At 37.0% G+C, this 26,724-nt stretch overlaps 1 protein-coding gene across 4 annotated transcripts in view; it reads left to right on the forward strand.

Annotated features, from left to right (window-relative positions):
- eya1 (EYA transcriptional coactivator and phosphatase 1) overlaps window positions 1-26,724 on the forward strand; it is a 137,201-nt gene that overhangs the window by 25,424 nt on the left and 85,053 nt on the right. For 3 of the 4 annotated variants that reach the window (XM_048174188.1, XM_048174192.1, XM_048174189.1), the window contains exon 2: window positions 3,411-3,510. The gene's annotated coding sequence lies outside the window, so the exon portion shown is untranslated. Of the gene's footprint in view, window positions 1-3,410; window positions 3,511-3,678; window positions 3,778-26,724 lie in introns of those variants that run through there. The other variant, XM_048174190.1, reaches the window with a different exon arrangement.

The following is a 26,724-nucleotide window of genomic DNA, read 5'->3' on the forward strand; positions in this document are numbered from 1 at the left end:
TAATGTTTCAGCACTGTCAACAACTCCCATCTTACAGTGAAAGAAACTGCAGCGGATAACTCCAATGAATGGTGCAAAGAACACATTACTTTATTGACAATATACTCAGAACTGAAGCCACTCTCTTGCGGGGTCCTTTCTACTTTGATAGAAGAAGGACATTCCTTCCCCTCTTGCGGGCTAAGGATCCGACTATCTCCCCTTCCCCAGGGAAGGACCCTTTTCCCCACAGTTTAGGCTGTGTTTGCATCAGCTTGGCTCTCCAAGTACTGTGCCTCGATGCTGTTGCTGAGGCCGGCCTCTTGGCTGGTGGTGGTTGGGAAGATGGCCTAAACCGTGGATGTGCAGCCGACTACGCTGGTCTGTTAAATTTCCTCGGCATTGAACTCCTCAGAGATTTCGCCTATTTTTAAAGTCCCCTTTAAAGCTGGACGGGGAGATCCGTGCGCCAAGGAAAGCATTTCGATCTTGCTCGAGCAGGTTTGCAAGGGTCAACACTAACTCTGTTGCCAGGGGCGACACTAACACAGCTTCCTCCACACCTTTGAACTCGGTGAACTTATTTGTCAAATGGGCTTCGGCCACGAAGCTGTCAGCTCCGCTGTGCAATCCAGAACCAAACGGTAGGCGTGTTCTTACCATGGTTTGTACACAAATGGAACCCGCTGAAGCACAAGGTTTTTTGTAACGGTGGAGGGGCAGGCCACTCCACTGACAGCTTCTTCCCTGCCGCTCTCTGATACAGATCAGTGAAAGGATCCTCCATCACTTCACATCCACACGCCGCCTCAGAGAGCGAGGGGGAAGCCGTGATTTGCTTACTTGAAAAATGTTTTCAGAGAATTCCTCGTCTGCATCAAGCAAGACAGAGTCATCCTCAAGACAATCAAAGTCACGATAAAACTCAGGGGATAGGAACATTGTTGTGATCACACATACTCTCCTGTGCTTCTATACGATTGCCCTAACTCCCTGTGGCCTCCCCAAAAACAGGCGAGAGCCGCATCTGGATTAACACCCAAAGACAGAAGCGGATCCTGTTTGGCCACTGCTCCCCTGAGCACATGCTCAACAAATGCTACATGCCGCTTGAGTGTGGAACGACGGAGCTGCTGGAAGTGCACACATGCCCCGGAGTTTGAGAGAGGCAGCTTAGCGTGGGCAATCTCCAAACACACTGAACAGTGCTTGAGAGCATCATTTTCTGAGAGTAAATACCCACATGCCATAGGACAGTGACGAGAACCTTTGTGATCTAGCAGCACGGTGAAGAGCTGAAGAACAACAGAAATAACACATGCGACCGCATTTATTAGATGCTGTGGCCAGGTAGGTCCGCCCACATCGGCATATGTCATTGACCTTTCAGGCGTGAATAAAGGTGTCTTCAAAAGCGAAAAGAAAAGCGAAAAAAGAAAAGAAAACCACATCCAATTTTAGGCAGTCACTAAAATGTGTGACATTTCCATCAACGCACACATACGAAACATAGTTGGTTAATTATCATTAAAACGTGCAAAAACATTTTTAGCCAAGTAATTATATAATTGTACAATAACCAATAAATTAAAATTTAATCAAAAGAAAAAAAAAAAAAAACGTAATAAACAGCGTTATATGTAGATATATGTCTTTATCAGAATGTTTTATGGCATGAATTATGCCGCGCTTGAATGGCAAGCTCTACATGAGGACACGACTAAAAGAACCACTTAAAATTTGAATCAGTTCTTAGAAAAGAACTGTTCGAAGTTTGAAAGAGCTGATTTGCACAAATAAATTGGACTTCCCATCATCCTTCAGCACTGCAGGGGCATAAACACTCACTTTCATGCCTTTCCACTTGAGGAAAACGTTACCGGTTGTGACGACTATTTATTGTTCCTGAGGTTAGAGCGAGGGAAAAGAACATCACTCATAGCAGTATAAAGTCATTACGACCTCCGTGATATGCTCAACATCACAAGCCCCAGCTACCCCCATATTCCTCCTTTATATTTACCCTGCATCCGGAGTCGGAGCGTGTTGATAAATGAGGAGAGGGCGTCCAGGGACTCTCTCCGTTAAGGACCGGGCCGTGCGATTTATGACGGCGCTCTTGCAGACTTCACGATGATTAATATGGCTCCTCCGTCCACCACGGTAGATCGGACGCAGGCGCTGCACTCCACGAGCGCCAGTCAGGCTGTTTGGACAGGCAGATAACATCAAAGCAGCCTGCTGCTAGTGTTAAGAAAATACTGCATTCTGGGTCAGCGCAAATGAATCCACAAGGAGCACGAAACTGTTTTAATGACAGTGCCATCTATATATTATCACTTGTGTGCAGATTGGAATGGAGAGGTTCGGTTAATAGCATTTGCAAATGTCTTTTTTCTCAGTTTGCACGATAATGATTTCATTTCATGTTTATGAATGTACTGTGACTCTGGTTATAGATATATCTGCCCTATTTAAAAAACTGTTCATTATATCTGTAATAAAATGACACTTAATAAATGAATTTATTTATTTATTTATTTTTAAATTTTGCAATACATGTTTTTTTTCCTTTTCTTTTTTTTTGCGTTCCCATTTGCTCCAATAGCAAAAGTCATATTAGTATTTCCGCCACGAAATATAAAAAAAATAAAAAAGGTGATTGCGGCTTTTTATCTTGCAATTCTTTACTTTTTTCCCTTGTCTTTTTTATCACAGCAAAATCACCAGAGTTAAATTAACTCTGCTCGGAGTGCATATGGTCCCTCTCTAAATAGTGTTAAAGTAACACTGAAGCAAAGTTAAAGTTAATGAGATAATTAAGCAATTAATTAAGTGATGATTGAGCGTTAGTGATGAACACCCGCTGTTAACAAGTAGAATCAATGAAGAAAAGAGAAACACAAGGACTACAACTGACTTCAGCCACAGTCTTAGATGAAATCACCTGAAGATAAAAGACATTATATCTCTCAAGATCTCAGCAGAGGAGGATTATCTTTTCTTTAGTGATTCTGCTTGTTAACAGCAGGTGTTCATCACTAATGCCCATTCATCACTTAATTAATCGCTTAATTATCTCATTAACTCTCTGCTTCAGTGTTACTTTAACACTGTTTAGAGAGGGACCATATGTACTCCGAGCAGAGTTGATTTAACTCAACAGTGTTGCTGTGCATATCTCTTAATTCTGCCTTTTTTTCTCAGAATTGCGAGTTTATATCTTGCAATTCTGACATTTTTTTCTTAGAAATGTGAGATATAAAGTTGCAATTTTCAACTTTAAAGTTGCGCAATTGCAAGAAAAAAAAGGCAGAATTAAGAGATATCAACATGTTTCTCTAAATTTCTACTGGCAACCCTGCAGGTGAACAACCTCTAAACATCCAAACATTCACACCTGCTCCATTGATCACTTTTGTTTCTGACAGGTGTGGCCAGAGGTGATAGAACTGGTGTTTGATCTCACCACGCTGGTCCGGAGAGCAACCAGAGACTGAGGCCATGCTGTCAATATCCTGCTTTTCTCAGGTAAGAACATTCCCAGTGACCACATCACCCACCTCAGCCTTTAATGATCCTTCAAATGTGTTCAGAGTACCACTGGCATTTTTATCTAACTTGTGTTGGTGCTTAATGTTTCTTCTTAAATTGCTCATGAAGCTGGATAGGTAGAAGTCCAATCGTACTTCTTTAATGACTTGCACAATCATACTTGGAATTCTTGACAATTGACGCTCTGGAAAGACCTGGCGATGCGGGGTGGGATCAGTGCGGTGTGCTTCAACTAAAGCTCTGGTATGTCATTAAAAGCAACAGACACTTCCTAAACCTACTGATGGAAGACTTCTCTTTTCCCCTTTCTTACCACTACTTATAGCCTCTACTTAAGTATGCCAATTTAGTTGAATTCATGAAATCAATGGCTCACTGTTAGCTGCCCATTGATGTAGAACTACGATGGTGACTGCCCTTTCCCATGCTTCCATCCCGGGACCTCTGCAGCCCACAAACAGAGGGAACACCTGTTTCCAGCGAGCCCAGTCCCCCAGCACCTGAAATCTTAGCAATGGCTCAGGCTGTTGAGAGGCAGCCTCACGATAAGCCCGCCCCAGAGATGGACGGCGGAAACTCGATAATGAAAGGGGATGCCTAATAGATGAATCTGGTGCAATTTGCCAAAACACGCCCTGCCTTTCTCAGGAAAATTATCCACACTTGCAATAGGAAGGCCATTGTCTTGGGAGAGTTTGTGCTTTATCTGTGTATTCATTATCTGTATTACAACAGCATACTGCGAGGCTAGTTGGAGAGAAAGGACGGTTTTCGAATGGGGTGGGGGAACACTGATGTGAAATTAAAAGTAGCTTTGCTGTCATTGGCATAAATCAATGTTATTATACCTGGTGGGAAAACCCCAGGTTTCCTGCCGAAATACCTTTGGCTTGAACGAATAAATCCTAGAATCATAAGCCTTGATCCTGCCTTTTGGAACAGTATGTACATCCTTGCATACCTATGTATGCTAGCGCTACTTAAACTCCAGAATCAGGGGAAATAGATTCAGATGTTAAAATCTAAAGTGGTTCTGGGCAATCTGAATATTAGAAATCATTATGGAAAAGTGTTGAATGTTCTGATATTTTACATTTTGCTTTGCTACGTTTTCAGATAATGCAGTGACCAATGTCAGAAATTGAGTTTGGTGTTAAGAGGCTATATTTGCATCTTGGATTTGGTTTTTAGGGACCTTTTTATGATTACGGTTTTTTTTACTTTACAATATTGGTAAAAATACCAATCAACTCTTATTTATTTTATTGTATATATGCACAAGCCTGCAATATACACTAATGTTCAAAAGTTTGGGGTTAGTTAATGTTTTTGGAAGACTGCATTTGTTTGATAAAAAAATCAATAATATTACGAAATAATTAAAATGTAATTTATTCTTGTGTTGGCAAAGCTGATTTTTTTTTTTTTTTTTCAGTTTTCAGTGTCACATCGTCCTTCAGAAATCATTCTAATATGCTTTGGATTATTTGTATTTGTATTACTATCAAAGTTGAAAACGGGGGTGCTGCTTAATATTTTAATATTTTAACCTTGATAAATTTTTTTTTTACATTGTTTTTTTTTTTTCAGGATTCTTTGATGAATTGTAAGCTCTGAAGAAGAGCATTTATTTGAATTAGATTTTATAACAGTCTAAAAGTCTTACTGTCACATTACAATTACAAATACATAAATAATAAGCATAATTTTAAAAATTAAACAGCCTTTTTTTCCCCTTTTTTTTTATAATGAGCCACTCTTAATTTCTGACTCTGCCAATGATGTTTTGCGTACAGCAGTATTTAGCATCACATCAATATTCACAAGTGCATTGAATACACATAACAGCCATACTTTAAGCATTGAGGCTTTATTATTTGGCAAGGAACACAAATAGTCGGTCCTTGGAGAGCCTCATATAGTTTCTGTCTTTTTCTCTATTGGTCATATTTCACTAACCCCCTCCTGAGGGTGAATAACCTTCCTTAGACCTCCTTTGATGTCTATGGGATGTTGAAGCACTATTTGTAATCATTGCTGAGCCAACCTCTACACATTCAGCCTCCTACCAGGCCACAACTGCAAACTCTGATCTTAAGGGCGACCTTTACGTCATCCATTATTGTAATGTCTGAAGGGGGAGTCGCCTTTGCTGATGCATAAATTGCAGTTTAAAAACATTTTTGTCTTCATGATCACTCCTCTTTCACGCTCAGTAGTGTGTACTTAAGAAGAAATGGCTGCTAAGGGGCTCATCACTCATAGAGGCTGGAGTTCCCTCTGCACAAAACACTTTTACTGCACTATAGATATCGCTTCTTAGGTGAATGAATAAATGTTTTCCTGATGATTTTCCAGTCTTTATTGTGAGTCACAAATAATTTTTTTGGAAAAACCACAACAGACTTTACATTTAAGTTATGAGATGTCCTAGTACATCAGAGTGATTTTACAATGGTTAAGGGTGTGCTTTTGGGCACAACAGGAATGCTGAGTGTCCTCAGAGCCCTCTAAAATCACTGTAACTTGCAATCTTGAGCAACTCATTAATTTGGAGAATGCTGGGGATTGCCCCACTGAATGACAGCTTTTTAAAACTTTAACAACTTTAGCACTCTGATCAGGGAGTAAGGGTCATCAGTTATTTTTCCCACCTTTTTTGTACACATGGCACTTGTCGTAAATAACTTTAACTTGCACTTAAAGGTCCCGTTCTTCGTGATCCCATGTTTCAAACTTTAGTTAGTGTGTAATGTTGTTGTTAGAGTATAAATAAAATCTGTAAAATTTTAAAGCTCAAAGTTCAATGCCAAGCGAGATATTTTATTTAACAGAAGTCGCCTACATCGAACGGCCAGTTTGGACTACATCCCTCTACTTCCTTCTTTAATGACGTCACTAAAACAGTTTTTTTGACTAACCTCCGCCCACAGGAATACACAAGAGTTGCGTTTGTAGAGTGTGTTTGTCGCCATGTCGTCGAAACGCTGTTATTTTCATCCCGCAGTCCAATCACCGGGTCTGATTCCGGCTCAAATTGATAGGGTAAAATTAAAGACATGTTTACAATAACACTGAGCGCATGCATCTCCACGTTATGGTAAGAGGCGTGACCTTTCCGGGCAAGATGCGCTAAGCTGCTGTTGAATCACAACACAGGAACCGCTGGCACAATCAGAACCCGTTACGTATTTCTGAAGGAGGGACTTCATAGAACAAGGAAGTCATCAGCCCGTTTTTATGACAGTGGAAACAGCGGTATACAGATAAGTAAATTATGTGAAAAATACTGTGTTTTTTTACACGCGAAACATGAACACATGTTATATTGCACACTATAAACACAATCAAAGCTTCAAAAAACCATGAAAAACGGGACCTTTAAGGATGCAGCACGCAGCACTACGAACTCAGGTTGCGACACTTGCGTAACAGAAAATATGTCACTTACGCTAGAATCATATCTGCGTCAAACTGTATAATGCATGTTTTGGGGCATCTTTGTCTTTTTTCTTTCTTTTTTTAAAAAATATTTTAGTTGTTAAAGGGATAGTCATAGTCATATGACATTTCTGTCATCAGAAATGTCACCCTCATGTCTTTCCAAACCTGTATGACTTTCCTTCATCTATAGAACATAAAAGAAGATATTTTGAAGAATGTTGCTAGCCAAAGGTTCCCATTGATTCCATTTTATATGGACAAGAAATACAATGGAAGTCAATGGGAACCGAAACACTTTGGTGAAAACATTGTCTTTTGTGTTAACAGAAAAAATAAAAATATTGATAAAAAAAATATCTCTTACTATAATGATACTATATTGATTCTATAGTGATCATATGTATAACTCAAGCTAGAATACAATATTATGAAATAATAATACTTAATTCTTAAACAAATAATATATATTAATAAATTATAAATAATTTAATTAATAATAAAATAAATATATATTGGGGGCATTTATTTATTTATTTATTTATTTATTTATTTATTTATTTAATTAATTATTATTATTATTATTATTATTATTATTATTATTATTTGTCCACTGAGCTTCCCTTAATTTCTGACCCTGCCAGTAATTAATAAAAAATGGCTCACAAATGTCTCAATATGTTCACATATTAAAGGTCCCGTTCTTCATGATCCCATGTTTCAAACTTTAGTTAGTGTGTAATGTTGTTGTTAGAGTATAAATAAAATCTGTAAAATTTTAAAGCTCAAAGTTCAATGCCAAGCGAGATATTTTATTTAACAGAAGTCGCCTACATCGAACGGCCAGTTTGGACTACATCCCTCTACTTCCTTCTTTAATGACGTCACTAAAACAGTTTTTTGACTAACCTCCACCCACAGGAATACACAAGAGTTGCGTTTGTAGAGTGTGTTTGTCGCCATGTCGTCGAAACGCTGTTATTTTCATCCAGCAGTCCAATCACCGGGTCTGAATCCGGCTCAAATTGATAGGGTAAAATTAAAGACATGTTTACAATAACACTGAGCGCGTGCATCTCCACGTTATGGTAAGAGGCGTGACCTTTCCGGGCAAGATGCGCTAAACTGCTGTCGAATCACAACACAGGAACCGCTGGCACAATCAGAACTCGTTACGTATTTCTGAAGGAGGGACTTCATAGAACAAGGAAGTCATCAGCCCGTTTTTATGACAGTGGAAACAGCGGTATACAGATAAGTAAATTATGTGAAAAATACTGTGTTTTTTTACACGCGAAACATGAACACATGTTATATTGCACACTATAAACACAATCAAAGCTTCAAAAAAACACGAAAAACGGGACCTTTAATATAACACATTAACTTAAAGGTGCAATATGTAATATTTTCTGTCCGCTAGAGGTCGCTAGAGGCCTATTCAAAACAAAGGCGTAGCTTGATGATGCCAAGTTTGAGGGCAGAATCTTGGGACATGTGGTCTTCACCTCAACTACCAGTGGAAAATAATCGGGATAGGACTCGGGAAGAAATCATGTTCATGGATGCAATTATTAACGTTACTGTAGTATGAAGCAGAGCAGGACCGAGTGTTGTGGGAGCTGAACGAGGCCGCTGGAGCGATTGCGCAACACACACCGCGAGCAGCGGAACTTTTATTATGCCACAGTTGCCGGCGCCGCTTCTGCTTTTCCGGTCATGAGAATGAGAATGAGCTGTGTTTGTCATATTAGATACATTTGACTGTGTTGAAAATGTAACGTGACTCTGTGCGTTCGCTCGTCGGCTGCTGTGAGACACTGTTACACACTGCAGTAAGATAGATCGATTTTAGAATATCATTAATAAATGCTGGATGGATTGTGTTGATAAATGGCATGCAATTAATTTTAAAACATATTGTATGATGGAGAAAATGCTGTATTACTGTTACTAAAAATAAAGCTGCATCTGATTATGTTATGTTAGCTACTTGACAAAATAGCGTTTTTCTCTGAGGCATGGTAAAGCATGGTACTCGCAAAAAATCAAGAAAATTAGATTTAATCAATAAGACTAAATGTGTTGAGCTATATAACAATAATTAGTTTTCTGTCTATAAATATATCAAAACAGTTGTTCTCTTGCCTATTAACACATGTAATATATTAAAGCGTCTTTGGTGTTTCCATGGTTTCTACAAAATAAAACCAGAAACCGAGGGTAACGAGGGTATGACGCAATTGACAGGCGACTCCTCACACGTCCCGGAGCCTTGGTTAAAATGCAATTTTCTCATGATTTACAAATAGTTGCAAACATTTGGGATGTTGTAAGTACTCAAGTGAACAAAATATATAACACTGGCCTAGTGGTTTTTGGATATTTTACTGCAAAATCCTTACATATTGCACCTTTAAGTGCTTGTTGTTTATGGTTGCCAAGCAACTTGACCTTATGGTAAGGAAGGTAAGATCTAGATGGATTTCTGAATGAACCGCTCGTTTTAAAATCTTCCTGGTCTACTGACATTTGTTATGACATCCAATTCAAACATTACAATGATCATGATAACTTTCCTTAACTCTACAATAACTCTTTGACAGCGATGCCATAGAAATGTAGATACAGAGCTACCGCAAAAACAAAAGCTCAAAGACAAAATTTTAAAGATGGCTGCACGTTTTTTTTGTTTTTTTCTCTGGCGCATAAGGTCTATAAAATTGACTTGAATATGCAGTCACAGATTTTGCCTTCAATTTGAACCGAAACTATTAGATTATCATGAAGAACTAGGTTTTTGCTTTTTTCTGATGACATTTGAGTGATGATAGGGTCTTCTGTGTGGTTTCCAGGGCACTGCTGTGTGGTCACTAAGGTGTTAGTAGTTTTTAGTGTATTGCTATGGAGTTGCTAGCACCTGGGTTGGGGGTCTTAGGATGTGTTCACACTTATATTTCAGGTCTCTTGTTTCTTGTGGTCCAGACCAAAAAAGAAAATGATACATGTATTCCTGGTTTAGTCCATCTTTTCAGGGTTCTCGGTCTACTTATTTGGTGCTCACCAGGGTTCGGATGCCAGTGTTCACACTTATTCAAATGAACCGCGCTAACAAAGCAATCGCACCAGAGTTTGTTTTAATTGAACCAAACCTGCCAAGTGTGAACACACCCTTAGTGGAAATAGATTTAGGGGAAGTAGTTGTTAATAGATTCCCATTGACTTGGACACAAAATACATACAGGTTTGGAATGACATAAGGGGGTGTAAATGATGACAGAATTTTTTTGGTGAACTATCCCTTTAAAAACACCATGTCAACCAATCCAGGCTAAAAATTTCATTCATAAATGTTGATTTTAATCAACTTACTGCTATCTGAGAGCCTTTATCATGTTGGATGACAGCTTAATGTTAACATCTAATTTATCCTACTCGTTCTCCATCTCCTAAAATGACTATTAGGTCTATTGCTTTTGTGGGGCAGTAGGATCCTGAGGGGGATCTTGTTGAAGAGCACCCATTAAACTGTCCTCACCTTTCCACATGGCCTCTCCTCTGGGCTACAGATTTTAGTTTCCTCTCCGAAGCACCCTTCGTTGACTGCTGCGGGACTGACTGTGGGTCTGCTGCGTGCATCAATGTGTTGAAGGGAGCTTTAAGGGCACATTGTGAGATGTATTGATCTAGAGAATCAATCAGAGAGAGAGAGAGAGAGGCAGAGAGACATTATCTTTTAACACCGCAGACACATAGTCGTGATGGGCCAAAGAACAACGTCTAATACATTAACTTGAGAAGACAGAACAGTTTCCCTCCCATTCTCTTTCTCCTTCCTCTTTCCTTCCCTATTAGTCCCTGGGGCTCGGTTAAGGATGCTATCACTCTATACAGATCACTTCATCCAACACTGCCACCCCATTTCTCTCTCACACTTGCATATGGTCCTAAGCTCTTTAACACTCTAAAAATGAAGCAATATGCATGTCTTGTATCTGTATTGCAATGCACTCAATTTTGACCTCATTTTTAAATGATTTTAACAGTTACTAGGGATACTGTCTAACATGTGTACTAAGATTTGACTTTTTCCATGTACTGTAGTGTATCTGAAGATCTGATCCAAACTATTTTGGTGAGATGCTTACTGAACTGCTCCCACTCTTTTAAAGAGACAGTACATATTTTGCTGTATTTGCAATGCATCTCAATTCTTAATGTAATCTCAATGTGAAAGGTTACATTTCAAATGTATTTAAAAGTTGGACATGCATTTAAAACTTATTTTTTTTATACTTATAATTAATATATAATTAATAATATATTTTACAAAATATATTCTATAGACTCTGTATCAATAAAAAGCAATAATATTTAAAATAGTTGTTGATATGTTTAGAATGTCTTTAATAATGTATAGTAAAAGTGTTAGCTATTCATTTATAATTATTAAAGGTTTAGTTCACCCAAAAATGAAATTTCTGTCATTAAGTACTCACCCTCATGTCGTTCCACACATGTAAGACCTTCGTTTATCTTCAGAACACAAATTAAGATATTTCTGATGAAATCCGAGGGTGTCTGATCCACACATAGGCAGCAACGTCATTGCACATTTTGAGGTCCAGAAAAGTAGTAAAAACGTTAAAATAGACAATGTAACTGCAGTGGTTCAACAGTAATGTTATGAAGCGACGAGAATATTTTTTGTGCACAAAACAATACAAAAATAATTTGAACCGTTGTCATATGTAGTGAACTTAGTGCAGGCTTCCAGCATCTGAACTTATTATTCAAAATTGTTCTCGTTGCTTAATAACATTACAGTTGAACCACCGCAGTCATGTTGTCTATTTTAACCATGTTTTTACTACTTTTCTGGACCTCAAAAGGTGCAATGACGTTGCTCTCTGTGTGTGGATCAGATACCCTTGGATTTCATCAAAAACATCTTAATTTGTGTTTCAAAGATGAATGAAGGTCTTACATGTGTGGAACGACATGAGGGTGAGTAATTAATGACAGAAATTTCATTTTGGAGTGAACTAACCATTTAAATGTACATAACACTGCCTTTCAATTTCAGTTCAGTTTGGGGTTGGTAAGATTTTAAATGTTTTTAAAAGAAGTATCTTTTAAAAACATTTAAGCTCAAGCTCACCAAAGCTGATCAAAAATACAGTAAAACAGTAATGTTATGAAATGTTATTACAATTTCATTCAGGTAAAAAATGTCACATCTAAAACTGTCACAGTTACTAATGGTGTCCCTCAGGGTTCAGTGCTGGGACCACTGCTTTTTATCATCTACATACATCATTATGGGATCAATTTTCATTGTTACACTGATGATACCCAACTTTACCTCTCCACAAAACCATACACCTCTTTACCCCTTCTGCCCTACCTCCTGTCTACAAGCTATTAGCAACTGGATGTCAATCAATCATTTCAAACTCAATGGAAATAAAAGCGAGGTTCTCCTTATCGTTTCAAAGGCCACACTGTCCAAAACCCAACCATTCACTATATCAGTTGATGGCTCTCTGATTCCCACCTCTTCCCAAGTCAAAAGTCTCGGAGTCATTCTGGGTAGCGTTTCCCAAAAGCATCGTAAGCTTAAAGGTGCCCTAGAATTGAAAATTGAATTTACCTTGCATAGTTAAATAACAAGAGTTCAGTACATGGAAATGAAATACAGTGAGTCTCAAACTCCTGGATGTGTGCACAGCTGAATCATCAGACTAGGTAAGCAAGCAAGAACGATAGCGAAAAATGGCAGATGGAGCAATAATAACTGACATGATCCATGATAACATGATATTTTTAGTGATATTTGTAAATTGTCTTTCTAAATGTTTCATTAACATGTTGCTAATGTACTGTTAAATGTGGTTAAAGTTACCATAGTTTCTTACTATATTCACAGAGACAAGAGCCGTCGTTATTTTCATTATTAAACACTTGCAGTCTGTATAATTCATAAACACAACTTCATTATTTATAAATCTCTTCAACAGTGTAGCATTAGCCGTTAGCCACGGAGCACAGCCTCAAACTCATTCAGAATCAAATGTAAACAAATATATAACATCCAAATAAATACAATACTCGCATAATCCGATGTATGCATGCAGCATGCATGACGAACACTTTGTAAAGATCCATTTTGAGGGTTATATTAGCTGTGTGAACTTTGTTTATGCAATGATAGAGTCGAGAGCTCAGGAGGGGGCGGAGAGCGTTGAGCAATTAAAGGGGCCACAGCCTGAATCGGCGCATTTCTAATTATGCCCCAAAATAGGCAGTTAAAAAAATTTATTAAAAAAAAATCTATGAGGTATTTTGAGCTGAAACTTCACAGACACATTCAGGGGACACCTTAGACATATATATCATCTTGTAAAAAAATGTCTGATGGCACCTTTAAGTTGATCGTAGCTCCATTGCCACCAATGGAGCTACGATCAACTTAGGCTTACGATGCTTTTGGGAAACGCTACCCTGGACAGTACACTTCCTTTTGGCCCCCACATCAACAATATCACTTGCACTGCATGTTTTCACCTCCACAATATCTCCAGACTCCGCCCCTCTCTCTCCCAACGCAATACTCAGGTCCTTATTCATGCATTGGTCACTTCCTGCATTGACTATTGCAACACCCTCCTCATTAGCACCCCAAATAAACTTCTCCATCGCCTCCAATCCATCCAGAACTCTGCAGCTCAGATCGGCACTTGCACCAGATCAACGGACCACATCACACCCCTTCTCACTCAGCTCCACTGGCTTCCTGTTCCCTACCGGATCAATTACAAAATTCTTTTGTTAACCTTCAAAGCATTTCATAACCTTGCTCCCCCATAACTCTCAGACCTGCTTCTTCCCTACATTCCTTCCTGAACACTTTGTTCATCCACGGCTGCAATGTTAACTGTACCAACATTCAGACTCAGCACCATGGGGAGCAGAGTTTTCAGCTGTTCTGCCCCATGACTCTCTCCCTCCTCACATCCATCAACTGGACTCTCTTCATCAATTCAAATCACTGCTAAAAACACACCTGTTTAGATTAGCATACCCTACATAATTTACACCATATTCATTTTGATTTTGTTGTTTATTAGCCTGCTTGATTTTATTGACTACTTGATTGTTGGGCTTGTATTATTTTTTTCTGTTTTGTTCTGTAAGGTGTCCTTGGGTGTATTGAAAGGCGGCAACAAATAAAATGTATTGTTATTATTATTATAAATTTAAAATACAATTTTCGTTTTTAAATATTGTACAATTCCTGTGATGGCAAAGCTGAATTTTCAGCATCATTACTCCAGTCTTCAGTGTCACATGATCCTTCAGAAATCATTCTAATATGCTGATTTGGTGCTCAAGAAACATTTCTTATTATTATCAACTGTTGTTGACAACAGTTGTGCTGCTTAATATTTTTGTGGAAACTATGATCCATTTTTTCCAGGATTTTCTAAATAACAGCATTTATTTGAAATCATTTAGAACATTATAATTGTGGTTACTGTCACTTTTGATTAACTTAATACATCTTTGCTCAGTAAAAGTATGCATTTTTCAAAAGTATATATATTTTTCTAATGGTAGTATAGCCTATATTAATCAAAGACACAAATATCACATGTTTTACAGAATAATGCATGCAAATCTAGTGCATTTTTGGATGTGTTTTTATTAAATTTTATTCTGTGTCCAAAAGGTTGTACAAAAACATCCTGTCCACAACTTTTCCAAATAAGAACAAATGACCAGCTGTAACAGGCAGTTTTACTGTGAATGCAAAAACATAGTCTATAATTGGTGTTAAAATGTCTCTGGCAATATTTGTAACAAATGCTCTTGAGAGAATGATTTCACTCATTTTTCAATGGACTGGAGTGAAAAAGACTGGACCTGGTTCTGGAAGAAATGTCAACAACTTTCTGGTTTACAGGTTTTCAAAATAATTGGTAATGTTTAAAATCTTTGGCAAATTTGTTGTTGTTCTTATATCAGTTAAACTGTAGTCCTTTCAGTGTTGAACACATTTTACCATATTAAATTTTTTTAAAACCCAAAATCACTGCAAAAAGGTCCACAGATTCCATTTGGGCCTGGTCATGGGTCCTTTAAATGGTGAAAAACCGCACCTGTATATCCAGAACAGTAAATGCCACTGGTCCAATTCAGCTTTGAGTGCAACCTGCTGTTCATAAGCAGACTATGATGCACAAGTGTCTCGAGACAGTTTGAGTGGATAACCATATGCTGTCACAGAAGACCAACAGAGCCTTGTATTGAGTGCTAAGCTGAGCTGGGAGTTGTGTGGGAGTCTGGGAGTGGGAGGAAGGGGAGAGATGAGGGACGGCTGGGGTGTGGGAGGGCTTGTCAGGGTTTTTCAGGAAGGTTACAAATCAAAGATTTCTGAACCCGGCCTTCTTCTCGGATTCACTCTCTGGAGTGGAAGTGTGTGAGAGAAGGGAGCGTGTTAACTGGGCCGTCCAGCTCTTTATTGAAGCGTTGGCTAAATCAATGGCATATGTGGAGAGCGATCGCCTCACAGAGCTGTCAGAATCTATGCTGCGCCTTCTTCAACTGGCACCGGTCCATCCAGTCACACTCCATCCACCACAACCAGCACTGGGGTAAACAAACTCAATCCCGCAAATGTCAGAGATGTCGAAAGATGAAGAACTGTGGGCAGCTCAGTGATTACAAGAGATAATGATTCAAGAAAGAGGCAAGGACATATAGTAGATTTTAATTGTTGCCTGTGCTGTCGAACATTGAAATAGTTTGTACTAATTATAAAACCTATATCATCTGTCTTTGACTGTAATTGAGTACCGCTGTGTTGGAAGCAAAAAACAAGCTAGTGACCAAACCCTATGTGGCATTTTCATTTAATTTTAAGAACTAGGTTTGTGTGGAAATATCAATTTTGTGATTAATCACCATCTTCATCTGAAAGATACTATTGATTGTTAAAATCACAAAATCAATCTTTTATCATGACTATTTTGATCAGTGTGATCTGGTTCCAGAACAAATTACATTTTTAAACCGATTCTTTTCAGTGAATCAAAAAACATAAACTGATTCCTGAATGAATAACTGTATACTGTATGTTGATTCTTTGTAGTAAATTAATAACATACAATTTGACTAGTTTAATCTCATTTCTAATGAATATGAGCCAATTACTTTTAGTAAATCAAAAACATATAGCAGGAACAGTGTAATCTGGTTCCTGAGCAAATGACTCTCAGAATGAATGAATGACTCTTAAAGTTGATTCTTGGTAGACAATCAATAACATATAATTTGATTAATTTAATTTCATCAATGTATGTCTCTGATTCATATTAGTGAATCAAAAACATACGACCAATGTAATTTGATTCCTGAACAAATTACTCTTATCCACCTTATTTTTCAGGTAAGAGTGGGTGCAGCCGTTTGTAAATTTAATACGTCTGGCTTCTGGCGTCATCCGCTTCCAGTTAATTTTAGCTGTACAAAACACTTTACTTCCGCATTGACAAATAAAGTGGATAAGCAGATTATTTTTAGTGAATCAGAAGTGTGACCAGTGTAATCTGATTCCCAAACAAATGACTCTTAAACGATGATTCTTTTTAGTGAATCAAAAGCGTATAGTTCAACCAGTGTTGTCTCATTCTTGAACAAATGACTCCTATGAACTGATTCCTTTTAGTGAAACAAAAAACATACAGCAAGACCAGTGTAGTCTGATTCCTGAAAAATGACTCTTATAAGCTGATTCTTTTTAGTGAATCAGAAGCATAGTGCGACCTGCGTAATCTGTTTCACAAACGAATGATTTTTAAATGATGATTCTTTTTAGTGAATCAAAAACATAGAGCATGACCAGTGTAGTTTGATTCCTGGAAAACTTACTCATATAAGCTGATTATTTTTAGTGAATCAGAAACATAGTGCGACCAGTGTTATCTGTTTCACAAAAGAATGACTCTTAAATGCTGATTCTTTTTAGTAAATTAAAAGCATACATCACAACCAGTGTAGTCTGATTTCTGAGTGAATTAGTTTTATGAGCTGATTCTTTTCAATGAATCAAACACATACAGTGTGACTAGTGTAGCCAGAATCACAAATTGAAAGACGCTTATGAGCCAATTTCTTTTAGTGAATCAAAAACATATAGCAGGAACAGTGTAATCTGGTTCCTGAGCAAATGACTCTCAGAATGAATGAATGACTCTTAAAGTTTATTCTTGGTAGACAATCAATAACATATAATTTGACTAGTTTAATTTCATCAATGTATGTCTCTGATTCATATTAGTGAATCAAAAACATACGACCAATGTAATTTGATTCCTGAACAAATGACTCTTATCCACCTTATTTTTCAGGTAAGAGTGGGTGCAGCCGTTTGTAAATTTAATACGTCTGGCTTCCGGCGTCATCCGCTTCCAGTTAATTTTAGCTGTACAAAACACTTTACTTCCGCATTGACAAATAAAGTGGATAAGCAGATTATTTTTAGTGAATCAGAAGTGTGACCAGTGTAATCTGATTCCCAAACAAATTTCTTTCTTTTTAGTGAATCAAAAGCGTATAGTTCAACCAGTGTTGTCTCATTCTTGAACAAATGACTCCTATGAACTGATTCCTTTTAGTGAAACAAAACACATACAGCAAGACCAGTGTAGTCTGATTCCTGAAAAATTACTCTTATAAGCTGATTCTTTTTAGTGAATCAGAAGCATAGTGCGACCTGCGTAATCTGTTTCACAAATGAATGATTTTTAAATGATGATTCTTTTTAGTGAATCAGAAACATAGTGCGACCAGTGTAATCTGTTTCACAAAAGAATGACTCTTAAATGCTGATTCTTTTTAGTAAATTAAAAGCATACATCACAACCAGTGTAGTCTGATTTCTGAGTGAATTAGTTTTATGAGCTGATTCTTTTCAATGAATCAAACACATACAGTGTGACTAGTGTAGCCAGAATCACAAATTGAAAGACGCTTATGAGCCAATTTCTTTTAGTGAATTAACAATGTACAGTGTGACCAGTAGCCATATTTCCTGAAACGAAAAATTCTTTTGAGCTGGTTCTTATAGTGAATAGTTCAAATATTTGGCTTACCTGTTTGAATCAGTCTGAAACAAGAGAATTTCTTTCATATATAAGCAAAATGGACATTATTTCTTAAATGCACCCCAAATAAATCAGAATCAAGAGCTTCTGAATCAGAACTGAATTGAATTTGGAAATCTCTCTATCATGACCTACACTTGTATTTCAAACCAATAATCAAGTTTTCAATCTTGGCATTTTTCATTTGCGCCTGATAGAGGTTGATGTTAAGTTCTGAGACGTCCAGTTACGTCATAAATGTGCTGTAATCTATTTAACTCCATAGACAACGCACTCACTGTAATGAGGATGATTTGTACTTTTGGTTTGCCAATTTATGTCTCAATGGATTGATTACCGTTTTGGGAGATAGGCGTATGAATCTTGTTTATGGAACGACTGATAGGACGCAAATTAAATTTTTTTCATTTTTCTTGAAATCATGATTAGATCTCAATGAAATACAGCCCTTGATGTTTTTTGCGTCTTATAACGATGATTTCGTTAATTGCATAAAAGCTGATTTTTGCGTGCGCTGCATATTTGGAAGCAACAGTCTTAATGGTGTTCAATTAGTTCCACAAGGCTCTCCTCGATGGATAGGCCTCCAGCTTGATTACATTGAACGGTGGGTATTTCCTGTGTTTAAACCCACATATGGATTGAGTAAGGCAGTGGCTGCGGACTACTGTTTCTCTCCACTACATCTTCATTTCTCGTCCCCCCCCCAAAAAAAAAAAAAAACAAAACTTTTATTTCACCAAGTCGGCAGTCCAAATGCTGAGGGAGGTTTTGGCCTGGGCCTTTGGAAGGTGAAGCCAATGCAAATTTCAAGAGGCACGCATGGCTCAATACAGTATATTTCCCATGATCCCTCACTATATGAGCCACACCTACTGACCTATGGCTGGAAGGCATATTTGTACCTTTACATTAGCTTATCCTGCTTTGAAAAATGCTTGTGACACATGAAAGGGTTTTTTTGAAATCCTCCTCATGCATCCAGAAGCGTCACAATCAAGTTTGTTCCACAGCGTGTGCTGGCGTTGGGTTTTATGACCAGGTTCATTTTATCTCCATCAAGCTGAGTACTGTGTCTGTCCCATGAGTCAGTAGTCTAAGAACAGCCCACCATAAAATTAGCTGGAACCAGAACCAGTCTAAAGACTAAACATGATGATACATGCTTGGATATTTATTTATTTTGTGAAAAAGGCAAGAGATATTTTTTTGGGACTAAGGGAGGTGAACATGACTTGTTTGGTAACACATTGGCAGCAATTCACCTGTAGGTTTTGTGATTCTAGTTGGATCATATTTACATTTTTTTTTTTTTTTTTCCTGTGTTGTACACACATAATGCAAATGGCTTGGCAGAGTGAAATGAGAGATTGAGGCTGGGTGGTAGAGCCATTTAGGTTGTGCAAACCTCGTTGAGAAGTTAAACATGATTTACACGTGCACATTGGCCATCTATTGTTTAATTCCTTCTAATATTACAAAATTTGTATATTAGTTGATTTATTTCAGAATATTAAGTTTCTAGTTGCTTATGTTGTCGATGTAAAGATCCTGTTGGGTGATGTTTTCATGGTAAAAAAAAAAGTTATAATCATTGTTTGAAATCATAGCAGACAAGGAACAAATATCATTTAGTTGTATCAATATTTAGTTGGGTCATCATCCCACATGATCAGGAATTGGCATGATGACAAAACGAGACTGTTTGCTAAGGGTTGGGCCTATGAACATTGGCAGTCAACGCCTGGCTGACTTTTTCATCACTTTATTGTGGTAAACAGCAACAAAGGTGATGGTGAGGGTCAAACACAGTTCACTACCAAAAACTTTCTTTAGTGGACAACATCTCTCAGGTAAGTTCTCACGATTTTCGTTGTCTTTTTGATTGTATTTAGGTATAGGGCTTTCTTTGCATATGCATACAATGAGGTACATATGTATATATACAGTACCTGTCAAACCTATGGAAACTTTACAATTTTTTAATGTTTTTCAAAGATGTCTCTTATACTCACCAAGGCTGCATTTATTTTAATCAAAAATGCAGTATGTAATATAGTGAAATATTATTACAATTTTCTGTTTGAATACATTTAAAAAATGTCTTTTATTCCTGTGATAGCAAAGCTGAAGTCTTCAGTGTCACATGATCCTTCAGAAATCATTATAATATGCTGATTTGCTGCTCAAGAAACATTATATATATATATATTTATTCATCTTTGTTAATGTTAATTTGAACATTTACTAATACATTATTAAAATCTTGTTAACATTAGTTAATGCACTGTGAACTAACATGAACAAACAATGAACAACTGTATTATATATATATATATATATATATATATATATATATATATATATATATATATATATATATATATATATATATAATTCACATTCTCATTTATATAATTAATACAAATGTGATTATTTTGCTAGTATATGCATCATTAATAGCTGGTCAGAGTTTGCTGCTCATTATTTTTCAGTATGGTCCTTGATGAGGTCTGAATCGAAGTATGGTTTCTTCCGTTTTTCCCCTACCTGTGAATGTATTTACTTTGGCTCTCAACCCTTACACCACATCTCAAAACCCAAACTAACAGAGTATTTGGATAGGCAAAGCAGCTTATTAACATTTCTCAGTGAACCTCAACCGTCCTAAGGTTCTGTGTTACCTTTTTTTTAGCGAATTCCTTTCATAGGAATTACGTGCTCAGCAATTGTGCAACTTCTAAATGTGTTGAAATGAGTGTTACCGGTAAGGATATGGATTACATAAAAGAATTCTCTCTCTCTCTCTCTATTTAGGTCTGCTGTTTTTATTTATTTTGGTTCTTTTTGTATATTATATTCTAAGTTCTTAAGTTACAAAGAGATATGGAGAATGAATACTAATTATTACTAAATACCATTATTTTCTTTTGTCCACCTTTGTCGATATCTTACATCTCATCTTGTGATAGCAAAACCACAAGGCATGTAAGTCTGCATCCTTGTGTTGCTTTAGTGGGCATCTTGGTATGATGAAGTGAAATGATAGAGATGGAGTACAAGGAGTGCTGAAACGACATACTAATTACTAATGAAGTTTATTTCCTCTCTTTTGTGAATGGAAAGAAAACATTTCTTCACCAGGTGCATGTTATTTCATATGTTCAGAAATATGATAGGAAGCTAATTCAAAACACTCGCTGTATTGTCTGATTGGTTATGGTAATTGCTCTGTTTAGCCACAATAACTCGGGACTTTGTGCTGAAAATGCAAACAAAGTCACAAAAAACAGATGTCGCTTCAGATCCCCAAATTATAAAATGAAAAATGCATGTTACAAAGTAAGGTATTGCCAATACCGGCCCATTCCACTGAAAAAAAAAAATAAAATAAATAGCTATAACATCGTTATATTTTTACGGTTTTCTATAAATCAAAAGTTATAGACATGCTGAGACCAAAAGCATTCAGTCGGCCGGTCGCCCGTTTAAGTAGCGGTCAGAGCATTGGGTGATACACAGGGACCTCCTTCTGTCAGTTTTACTTCCTCCTGCTCACCTCCCTTAGAAGAGACCCGATACAGCTGCAGGAAACCGCCAATAAGAGCCCTATCAGATCGACAAGGACGAGGGAAAAGACATGAAAGGGAATTCTTATCCTTTTCTCTTCAACTTCGCCGTTTCGTTCCCCGTCGGTTTTCCCTACCGACTGCTTTTTGGCTTTGACACGTCTGTATATCAACACACGCTAGTAGCACATGGAAGAAGAAGTGTACACTCTGAGGCCCACGAGCGATTTAAACACAGTAGATCAGTCATCTAACACTCGAGAACGGTCTGCAATCGGATCCCCGAACATCCCTGAGAACATGAAAACATGCCCACTGATCACATCAATAACACAGTTATTGATCACAGAGTTCAGACTAATCAAATCGAGCGCTGGTTTGTTTGAAGTTAAATATGGGCTGCAGCGCTATTTATCTGTTCCGCTTTTGGACTTTTGTGCAGGCCGCCCACTCCAACGCACATGGAAGGAAAGTGTTATTTGTATTGTTAAATTTACATTAAGCCCATTTTAATTGCATCAGCCGCTAAACAGATCTCACAATAATGGCCCTAACCGAGAAAATTGCGATCATCTGTGGAAGGGCCTGCAGTATAATGGACAAACCCAATTAATCTAATCTTGTTGTGTTCCATTATGGCTGCACTTTATCATTTCAACAGATGGAGCATGAAGAAATTAAGAATGCGCTCCTGCCAAGCAGGGCTCGCTCGCAGACGCTTTTCTCTCTGATGGTACCGTGTTCGCGTCTGACGCGGCCTATATATCCTCCTAAAGAAGTGATCCTCTTACAGATGAAGAATGCTGTTTTAACTGATTCTCGACATGAGATTAATTGAAGAAAACTTTTAGTTGGCAAGTGGGATAGATTAACAGTTTTACATCCACAATAAAGATGACTGGAACTGCAGGGTTAATGCCAGGTCATCAGAGCAACACGATTTCTAGAGCTCGGCCGTAACCGATGAGGTCAATTCAAGTCGTAATGTTCACCTCTGAAAATAAACAATTTTTCTGGTTTGAGCGTTGACAGAAACACAAAACAATGATGGATTCGTGTGGATGGAATTCGGATTGGGACTCATTATATTATATTTTCCACTGGTTAAATATTTAATTTGGATAAATGACAAAAACGTAGAAGTACACAGTTTAGAAGCAGTCAGAGTTGCTACAAAGGGTGCAAAGTGTTTGGAAGGAACTTCCTCTAGAGGGCATATTACATTCAGTATTAAATACAAGTAAATATAGTCTCGGACGGGTGGAGGGTAACCTTGCAGTTTGTGCTGCTATGCTATGACCTGAAGGTAAGCAGTGTTTGTTAGTAGCTGTTTTTGCAATGATTTGATTTACTTACGGCCTAAATGCCTTTTGTTACCGGTGTGTGGGGAACAGGAATGGCGGAATATCTCTTTCTTTCCAAAACTTCACAGATGCAAATAAGCTGAAATTGGTGCACTTAATTCATTTAAAATGAGACATACCAATGTGTCTATATTACTATTAGTCAAATAAAATGTTAATTAGACTGATAGTACAAATGCATAAAGATACAATCATTCTGCTCCCTTATGTAAATTAATCCTTAAGAAACAGACATTGTAACTTGGATACTTAAACTAATTGCATTTAGCTTATTGGGGACCACTTTTTTAAAGCATAAATGAGGACTAATGAAGATTATGAATTTGTGAGACACATTTTCTGTGTATTACCGCCTGGTAATTCACTATTCCTTGAAGGGTAATCAATACTGTGTTTTTCAAATACCCCTCATCTTTTTCAGCTGCCATGCTTTTTTGAACTAACATGGTAGGGCATATATTGTTTATTTCACTTAGTTTTATCTTTTTTTTTTTTTTTAAATGGCAAATCCAGCTCGAAAAAGCGTCATATTTACCTTGCATTAAACAGTTTATCTGTACATTAATATACTTTGGTGAAGATTAATTATTATAATTTTATAGTTAATAATTATCATTATCATTAAATGACATTTGTAGCCAAATGATATGACCTTTCCCAGCAGTCCAAATAGAGTAAAATTATAAATTTACTCTATTACCTGAGCAAAGAATAACTCTTTTAACAGGCACCATCACATCTGCCAATAGCTGATGTGAAAAAGAAAATGCATTTTTGTCTGCATAAAAACATTTTTCTTCTAATATTAAAATTCACTACTAACAACAGATTGTGCTATTTATTTATTATTATTATTATTATTATTATTTATCTGTTTTAATTTGTGAATAGTGTTTGTGAATATTTGGGTGAGTTTTCTTCCATTTAGCCTTGTGGAATAAATGCACATTTTCTATTTTAAAAATTCATTTTTAATTGACATTGCGCAATGTAAGTGTGCATTTAATGTAGGTAAATTTGTAAACTCTTAATTTGCTATCATTACATTTTAATTCTCCTACAGTAGGCTAATCAGCAATTATAACTGTTCTTTAGACTAACATGGCATATGAAGGTTGTATTGAGTGTGGTATCAGTTTAACTGAACATGTTTTAGCCCACTGTGACAGTGGTCATTGGGTTTGGTCTCACAGTAACGTGTGTGGTTGACACACTAGCCCTCCCTCTGGTTAGACGTGTAGCGTCATCAAGGTTCTGTGGTCTCATTACCCGAGTGGTGTCATTACATTGAGTTCAAGGTTGAGCTGCAGTAGAAATGAATATTATGTGCAGTAATTTATATCTAAACTGAAAGGCCTGGTTTTCTACTCAATAAAGCTCAGTAAATTTGTCATTTTACTGTTTTGGTTTGTCTGGTAATACAAACGTCAGGCAAAACTAAATTCATAGACATCACTCATGCCATTGGTAAAAGAGAGAGAGAGAGAGAAAAAAGAGGTAACTTTATTTTGATGGTCTGCTTTAGAAGTTCTGTTGACTATTAAGTAACTTTGCACCTAAATGTTAACTAACTCTCATTAGAGTATTACTAGACTGTCTGCTTAATATCGGCTAACACTTTATTTTTATGGTCCTCAACAGACATTTTACTATCACTTCATGACAACTTATTCTACTAACCTTAACCCCTGTTCTACTAACCCAAACCTTATACCTAACAGTCTACTAATACTCAGCTAATACTTTAGTTGAGTTAGTTGACATGTAGGAAACATTACTTATAGTCAACAGAATGTCTAAAGGGGACCATCAAAATAAACTGTAACCAAAAATTAAATAGTATGTAGCAATTTTAGAGAGTATAGCTGCCTGTGATAAGCATTTTTAATGCAAAAAGTAAATGTATCCAATTTTTGAAAAATATGCATTATGCATGCTGATGAATTGCCAGTGTATAAAACCATTTTTGGCATCATGTATAAAGGTCAAATATTACATAAAATGGCATCTGTGGGTGGGGTAAATTGTGTCAGATGTTTTGGGGTAAGATGTGCCAGCGACTCAAATCTATTGAGGTATGCATCAGGAAATGCAGGAAATATTATTACATTGGTATTGTTGGAACAATTAGGGGAAAAAAACTGGGAACTAAGTGTATTTTTGTCAGAGAGTGTGACTAAATAGAGAAATCTACCTTTAAAAATAATATTATATATATATTCACCACTAAATTATATATTGAAGGATTTCATGTTTCCCTTTAACCTTAATAGATGGAATGTGGAATTTCTTAAATTTTTTTCTAAAAATGATAAAACGTTTTTTTTTTTTAAACTAGGTGACTTTTTCTAAATGGTTTATGTATACCTTTCAGAAAATATGCTTAATTTGGAGCACATTTTATTTAGTTATTTATTCATGTTAATTAATTTTGAGAAGTCATATTTCTATGACTCTATGTTCTATTTATTTAAGTAGATGTCAGACATCCAAAACATAATTAGGCATATTTGTTTTAGTTCTCTCTGTCTCATTTTTCCTTGACTATACTTAGATAAAAATTGGCACAACTTGCCTGCTTTCCACTAATAGAAATGAATAAAACATTGTTAATCGATGCTTAATCATGTAAGGTTCATATACTCAAAATGCAACTATTTTAGCTACCACTCATTTCTGTTTCCTGTTGTGTAAGACACCGTCACACACTAGAATAATCTCCATAAGAGCTCAGTTCATAGCGACACAGCCGTTTCAATTCTTTGTGTCATCTACTAATGCATGCCAGTTTTAAATTTAGATTTCGCCCACTTCCAGCTGTAATTTACGTTTTCAGCCCTTTATCTGCATTATGGACCATTACGTTACATTATCATTAAGGCTAATATATGGTGTTATTTTCAAACGGTGTGTAGTTTCGTGTTGCGGAGCGATACACTTTAAGCATTTGGAGTGGTAACGGCATCAATTCCAAGACCCACAAAGCATTTCATCAAATGAATTATCCTAAATCAAAATGTGTTTTGGTACTACTTTGAAGTTTCTTCTTTTTCCGCTTTTACTGGCTAGCTGTGTTCTTTCTTTCAGAGCAGTGTCCTTGGGCAGCCTTTCATGTACTGTGAAAATAGCATGCTCCATTTATCTTGAATTGTCTTCATGTGTTGGCTGAGGTCTAGGCCTCCGCTCTTAAAGACCTCTGCTCCGCACCGCTCTAAGTCTGCGGCTTTGCGTCTGAATCAATGTTGTGAAGACATTTTCATCAACTTCTGTCGTCAAGAACTGATATGATTCAGACTTTTGAATATCACTATGAGCACATTAATAGTGAGCGGTTTGTTGCACTGACATGATACCCACAGTTATGTTGTGAACTACACTTTTAGAGGCCATTTACATGACACCTAAAACTAAAAACATACAACTTTTTATTCGTTTTTGCCATCATTTACATGACAATGGTGTTTGTGGAGTGTGAAAATGTTAACTTTTGAAAACAGGATTCATAGTGCAAGTTTTTCATTGTTTTGATTCAGTAGGAACTGTAAAAGGTGGCTGCTGTTTGTTTGCGGTGGCCATCTTTGAAACGCCTCTCAGGCATGCAAGTGCAGCTTCAATCTCTTTGAATGGGGAAACATCAAATTCTCCAAA

The sequence above is a fragment of the Megalobrama amblycephala genome, linkage group LG22 (assembly GCF_018812025.1).
Source record: "Megalobrama amblycephala isolate DHTTF-2021 linkage group LG22, ASM1881202v1, whole genome shotgun sequence".
NCBI classification, from domain to species: domain Eukaryota; kingdom Metazoa; phylum Chordata; class Actinopteri; order Cypriniformes; family Xenocyprididae; genus Megalobrama; species Megalobrama amblycephala.